At 42.4% G+C, this 7,014-nt stretch overlaps 1 long non-coding RNA gene across 1 annotated transcript in view; it reads right to left on the bottom strand.

Moving 5' to 3' along the window:
- Positions 1-1,641: 1,641 nt before the first annotated feature.
- LOC106938772 (uncharacterized) overlaps positions 1,642-7,014 on the bottom strand; it is an 8,569-nt gene continuing 3,196 nt past the window's right edge. The window contains exons 2-3 of the long non-coding RNA XR_001422694.1: positions 6,567-6,582; positions 1,642-1,654 (exon numbers count right to left, since the gene is read on the bottom strand). This is a non-coding gene — a long non-coding RNA (uncharacterized LOC106938772). The remainder of the gene's footprint in view (positions 1,655-6,566; positions 6,583-7,014) is intronic.

The following is a 7,014-nucleotide window of genomic DNA, read 5'->3' as shown; positions in this document are numbered from 1 at the left end:
TTTTTTTTTTTTAGAAAAATAAAATTTATTTTTATATTTTTTTTTTTTTTTTTTTTTTTTTTTTTTTTTTTTTTCCAATCCGTCATGAAAAGATCATCTGTGGGCCATGTCAGTCTGTGTTTTCCGTTGCTGTTGTTCTTTGCTGTAGAAAAAAACTACTTTTTCTTCTTCTTTCTTAATGAGAAAACATTCAGTAGTTAAAGATAGCTGATTGACGAATCGATACAAGAGATGAGGAAAAGGGACGCGCTATGTCCTGACTGGAGAAAACCATGCTCTGCCTCTGTTATTGCGTTAAAATACAGTTTACACATCAGAACTGGTGTGTAAACAAACTTAAAATGTTTGTATTTTCGATCTTTATAAATGAAACTATGGCTTCTCGGGACTTTGAAAACCAGCACCAGCCCATGCCTAGTTTTGTTCAATCTGCGCCCTTCAAGTCATCTTCCACACTAGCAGCAGAGCTAGCATAAGAACGTTTAGCACCGTTTGCAGTGTCGACATTAACAGGATTACAGATTAGGGATTACATCTGCATCTTTCTTTTCCATTTAACCTTGTCCTTTGCCCTGCTGAAACATTTCAATTGTCAAACCAAACTCATTACCATCTTTTTTTTTTTTTTTTTTTTTTTTAAAGCCCTAAGCGTTTGAACGAATTCTCAGGCATAAACAAAAACAAGCAGACCTTCAACTAATGAGTCTCCCAGGTCTGTCTCTTTTGCAGTCGAGCCGCTTTGGTACATCCACATCAATACACAGAGACAGAAAAGTGATAACGGCACCAGCAGCCTTTTGATGAGTGTCCTATGGATTACTGCCCCCTTTCTGTGCCGTTTCCATCCGTCTGATCACGACGCATCTCCAGAGTTTCCATGGAGAACGTGTGGTTGCCAAGGCCTGTGGCGGCTGATCACAGAGGGTCATCGTTTATTTCTGTCAGTCAGCAGCAAGGGGAACAGATTGGCAAGGAGAGATGACAGAAAGGAGGGGCCGGGGGAGGGGCGAGGGCGCTGGCGGATCCTGAGGGGGCAGTGAGGGTCCGGCTCTCCTTTAGAAGTTTATTTGTCCAGGGGATCACCAGCATGTAGTCCGATGGTGTTAATGTACTGACTCTCCTCGCAAATCCCCCGTGCCACTTAGTCTTATTCACACTTTAAACAAAGTGCAGCAGCGGTGCAGAGGTGGGAGGGAGGTGAAGTAGGGAGCAGGACGCGCGAGGAGGCTACATATGGCCAACTGCTGCGTTGTTTATTCCAAGAGTTGTTACAGCTGAGGAGCAGCCTCAGTCTCCCGGCTCCTCTTCATCTCTCATTAATCTAACAGTATGGTTCTGGCCCGCTGCCTGTGCTGTTGAGCGAGCAGGCTTGGAGTGACCACCCACTCCGAAGAAAAGCATTATTCCGTCTTCTTGTCCGTCACCTGCTATTGTTTATTCTCTCCGTGTTTCTCAGCTGCCATAAAATAATGAGGGGAACATTTGAATTTTTCAGATTGATGGTCGCCCTCGGGGGTCATTCTTCTTCTTTATTTCCTCCCCTAAATTAGATTTTCCGTCTTTTTGCTCACTGTTTTTCATTCCCTGTCCTGTACTGTTTTCCTTCTTTTCATCTTGTGGTTCTTTTCCTCCCTCTCTCTCTCTCCCTGTCTCTCTCTCTCTGTCTCCGTCTCTCTCTCTCTCCCTCCTGCCGCCCCTCCTGCCAGACTTCTAGTCCACGTGTGCAATTACGTAGCTCACATTCAGTCAGGGCTCTTTCCATCACAGAGAATGAAAAGGTTTGTTAACACACGCGTTCCTCTTCCTCTCCTTCTTTATGCATGAGTTAAGACTGAGTTTCTTTGGCAGTCTGAAACACTCTGTTGTGTTGAAACCTTTTGGCTGGTTCTTACCTCCCCAATATGTCTGCCGGCTATACCTCTCATTGGCTTCTGAGAAAAAAAAAAAAAAAGAAAACATGAAATATTCATGCTCCCCTTTTCTCCTCTCTCTCCGTTCGTGAATCAATTATTTTGTAGAAAGGGGATCTCAGACTTTCACGTGGCTTTTCCGAAGGTACCTGCGGAGGGTAAAGTGGAAGACGCATTAGGTGAGATGGGCATGCAGACATTTGAGATCCATTAGCCATTATTTTGTGCAGTTGATCCAATATTCTCATCATGTCCTAAAGTATTCTGCTCTCTATTTAGCCTTCCTAATATCACTGCCTCGCTCTCTGGGCCTTGAGGTTTCCATTAATTTATCCCCGCGGCTCTCACCCTCCCGTCTCGTGCCATCGCCCTCCATCTCTCACACCGTCTTCGTCCTTTTTTTTCAGCTGCACATCACTTTCTGAAGGTCAGCATCGGGAGGCAGTCATGTCTGCTGAGAACTGGGCAAAGAAGCGAGGCATCGGCTCTCGCCGTGTGTTTTGTCACCATTAAGTCTGCTCCCAAGTCATGTCAGCAGGGTCATTAGAGTCGCAGTGGAGCTTATTGGGTCCCTGCGGACGTCGGCCAAAGATAGCACATCTTGGGCCTGATTACTCATTAACAAAATATAAATAAATTAGAGACTTTTTTTTTCTAATCAGCCGAAACAGGAAATGAAGAAACTACTTAAAAAAAACAAAAAACAAAAAAAAAAACAAAAAGAAAAGAAAAAAAAAGATGTGTTTTACATTTTATTAAATAGTTAGACATAGTATGTTTTTAAATGTCTTTGTGGACAAATAATTGATTTTTAAAGAGAGAATTTCAGGTTACTGTTGAAGCTTGTGCATTTCCTGTAGCTTATCCTCTCTCATAGACATTGATCTCCAGCTTGTTGCAAAAAGCAATATGACCTTCACTTCCATACTATAAATTTGTAAAACAGACACAAAACTACAAATTGATATGCAAACATCAGATGTCAGAGTAAAGGTTTCTGAACTGTCCTCATAATGCATAATATTAAATATGATTTTTTTTTTTTGGTATTTTGTTTTAATGGGCAACTTAAGAGTTGTTTTTTTAATTATTCTGTTGTGCACTTTTAAGGTAAGGTAATTTTATTTATATAGCACATTTTCAGCAACAAGGCAATTCAAAGTGCTTTACATGAGTTAAAAGGAAATACAAACAAAATAACAAACCAAAGGAAAGGGAAAAAAATATTACTTTGCTGAAAGATGGCGATGGTCTTTAACAAGTTGAGGGCGGATTGTCGGTATCAGACAATGACGAGGTTTCAAATAGTTATGATTTCGAAATGTGTAATATCTTTTATCATATATTTTCTACAGTTTAAAGTCCTTAAACTGTAATACCAGTGGAAGTGACCAGAGTTTTCCCTCTAAGGAGCATGAAGCAGGACTGCTTTCCGTGGTAGTTGTTGAGCACTGCTGTTCAGCAGGCTGAAAGGAGGTTGGTGCGTTTCCTATGTACTCAAAAGAACACAAGGAAATGCGGGTTGCACCTCCCTTTCTTCCAAAGCTTAATTATTATGACTTGCAACCTAAAAGAGTTCCATTCATCTGTAACATTGTGACAAAAGTAGATTTTAAAGTTACACTTGCAAAGCTGTGAGTTCTCAGTCTGTTCAGTAGCTGACTACAGGCTAGCGAAGTAATCAGAACAACTAAATTACTAAAGCCATCTGTTGTCGCTCTATAAAACGCAAAACGCTTCAAAACATATGTTAAGAAATGCACCAAACAGGATTTTGTGGCTAGTTCGTAAAGCTTTGAGCTCCTGACATCAATTACTTCTTGAAAACTACGATTCAAGAAGACTAATCTTCCTCTATACATTCCGGAAAATGCAGATCCTGATGTTGACTGTGATTTTCCCATAAATGGGTGCCAACATTTCCAAAGCCAACATGTTCCATGACAGACAGATTTAGAGCATCAGATGATGAAATAGAGCCGCATTGCTTTACTCTTTTCTGTTATCTACTGAAATCCTGGATCTCTCACAACATGATTAGTCCACAGACATGCGTAGATGTGTTGAACATATGGCTCGCTTTAAAATTCTACATTTATTCTACAGCTTTACTTTAGACCATTGCTAAGAGTGGTTCGTCTAGTAGCAGTCTTTTTCTCTCTGTAAAAGTGAACCACACCAGAGTGTGTTATTGTCATACCACCTTGATATAGTTACTTGAGTATGTTATACGTTTTCTCTTTTAAAATCTTCATGTAAATACTGTGAAACTGGTATTTTTTTTTATTATTTATTTTTTTTTACCTAACGTTAAATCCGAAAGCAACCCGTGCTTTTTCTTTTGCTGCTCTCTCTCACTTTTGCAGCTGTATGAGTTTTGGTTTCCTATAAGTAGATTCAAGCCCTCTCGCCGGAGAGGTCTGAAGAAAACCCCTCCTCGGCTTGGGTGTCGTGTGAAGTTGTCACTCTCGCGTGGCCGTCTGCTTCGCTGTTTCCAGCAGGAGTCGCTTCCTGCGGGCTAATCATACTTTGATATGCTGTGGCACGAACCTCGGCTCCCTTAGAAATGAACAAACAAGGCACCCCGGGAGATCTCGAGGCGACCGGAGCTGTTGGGGTTTTTTTGTCTGTTGCGCCACGATACGTCCTCTGAACACCCACCTATTTTTTTTTTCTTTTCACGGTCTCTCTCTTTACATTAGTCTCTGTATCTCTGTGAAGAGGAAAGTTGGACCCCAGTCAGAGAAGCAGAAGTGTGATTCCTGCCTTTCCACTCGCAGCGAGATTTAGCGCGTCTTGTTAATCTTAGCTGGAAGCACGGAGGCCGTAGAGAAATGCCAGAACGAGTCTCGGCTGCATCAGACGTATACAACCGTTTTCTCTCCTCACGTCCTGCTGCGTCTGTTTTGAATGATTATTTTGGTAATCAAATGGATTATCCTTAAGGAGTTGTGTTGGGCTGAGCAAACTTCTATGCTTCATGTTATTCACCTTTAATTAAACCAGGACGCCATTATCGCATCCTTTTCATGTCCGTTTGTGTCGGTCGAGATGAGTTTTGGTGGTCAGCGTTTATTGCCTCGGAGTTGAGAAGGATGCGACTCTAATGCGGTGTCGAGGGCTTTATAAAGAGGAGGCGTAGCACCACAATAGCTCTCCAACTTAATGGTCAGAGGATTTTCTATGCAAAGGTAATGATGCTCCGTCGCGTTTCTCCCACCAGCACTCTAAATGGACAAAAGATGTTTTTCTAAGTGCCGAGCTTTACACTGTTCTCACGCCGCATCCTGGGTATTTCACACTTGGCTTGATAGGGATAGTCTAAAAGGCTGAGGTATTATGCTCGGTCTGCAGAGAGTATGGAAATGTATATCGAGTGCGCTGGAGGATTTTTGCTACAAAGGAGAGGGTCTGATTGTTGCCAGGTTTGTCTGTCACTGTTCTCCACGCCTCTGCGCGCTCCGATTGCTTCCCCTCCTTCGGCTTGTTTTTTTTTTTTTTTTTTTTTTTTTTTTTTTTTGTGGTGCTGGTTCTGTGTGGGGGGTTTTTAGGGCCTGATGGCTTCACTCATGTGCTGTCGCACGTTTTCACTGGATTGAACTGTGAACAAGCTCGTGCTGCATCTTTCTTTCTCTCATTCCTCCTATGAATTGTGTTGTGTCTGTAAGACCTGGAATCTTTGCTTTATTTGTGTTTTATTTGCAGACACAGAGGCTGCAGCGCCTTGCAGGATTCTGTAGTAAAAGTGTAGGAGCTGCAGAGAACCACAGCTCAGGTGGAAATATCTGGCAACAGGACAGCTAGTAATGGTGAACTCCTCAAATCTGTCCTTTATGGAGGAGTGGCTAGAAGAAAAAAGTCATGTTATTAATTGGTCACACACCATCTCCCATTGAAACATGGTGGTGGCAAGTTGCTTTTCTCAACTTGTGCACATCCTTCTTCTGCAACTTTTCTTCCTTTTATCTTCCCCTGTGTTTACTTCCTTTCTTTCTTTTGTCCCACATTCTCTATCTCGTCTCTAATTCCTGCATTTGTTCTTTTTCTCCGTCTTTAGCTTCATTTTTACTTTCCGTCCTTTTTTGTGTCTTCCTTAGTTCACATTCTCCTTTGTCCTTTAGGTCTTGTCCTTCCCTTTCCCCCTGCCTTCAATCCTCACTAGTGTCCATTCTTCTTTTCTTCTTTTCGTTTTGTCCTACATTATGTCCCTCCACCCATTCATCCCTGTGTCCTTCCTTTTTGTTTTTTCTTTTTCCTTTGCTTTCTTCATTCCTTCCTCATAACATTTTTTCATCTTTTTTTTTTTTTTTTTTTGCAGGTTTCATAAACTACTTTTATAATATAAAAGTTCAGTTAAACTGACTGAAGAGGGATCAGATTTCTTTTAAAAAAATGTGTAGGAACTGTGATTGAAGTACATTGGTTGTTGTCGTGACGAGACAAAAAGAGAGAAGCTGTAAGGGTGTAAAATACTTTAGGTATGCGTGCGTGTAGGGTGAATCTGGCAGCTGTTTCTTTGAGTGGGATTACTTCGGAGTGAACTTTCTGATAACACACGCGCAGCTCCCACACGCCGTCAAACCCACATGGCAGCCAAACGCAGCCTGCTGTTTGTCCTATAGGAGCTGTTATCGTGCTGCTGGATTTCAACTGAACTTTTTTTTTTCTTTTTCTTTTGTCTTTTTCCTAGGAGTGGAGTGTGTACCCTGAGGGAGCGATGCTGCTCTGATGACCTGCTCGGCCTCGGCTTCCTCTAGAGATTATTCTCCAGTTAGAAGAGCGGGGCAAATTGTCGACAGGATATGGTTGGAGGATTCGCGTGATGGATAGGTGATGAAGTCCTCCACCGCCCGTCTCCCCCGGTGACTCGCCCTCTCCTGCAGCTCGCGCTCCGGCACGAGTGTGTACCGGCGGCCCACGAACCCTCCACTTCTTTGCCATGGTGACATAAGCGGCACTGCAACATGAGGGAGCGCCAACGTGACCGTCCTGTTTCCTTTCCCAGTAGCTGTTGTCGCTGCTACCTCCATGCTTAGCTCTGTAACAATTCGGACTCTGCTGTGAGAAACTTCTGCCTCTTTTTTTTTTTTTTTTTTGTTTTTTT

This window comes from Poecilia latipinna, unplaced genomic scaffold (genome assembly GCF_001443285.1).
Source record: "Poecilia latipinna isolate Pla-1442-1.1 unplaced genomic scaffold, P_latipinna-1.0 Scaffold2688, whole genome shotgun sequence".
NCBI lineage: Eukaryota > Metazoa > Chordata > Actinopteri > Cyprinodontiformes > Poeciliidae > Poecilia > Poecilia latipinna.
The sequence above is the reverse complement of the archived record's forward strand: the minus strand, read 5'-3'. Positions and strand labels throughout refer to the sequence as shown.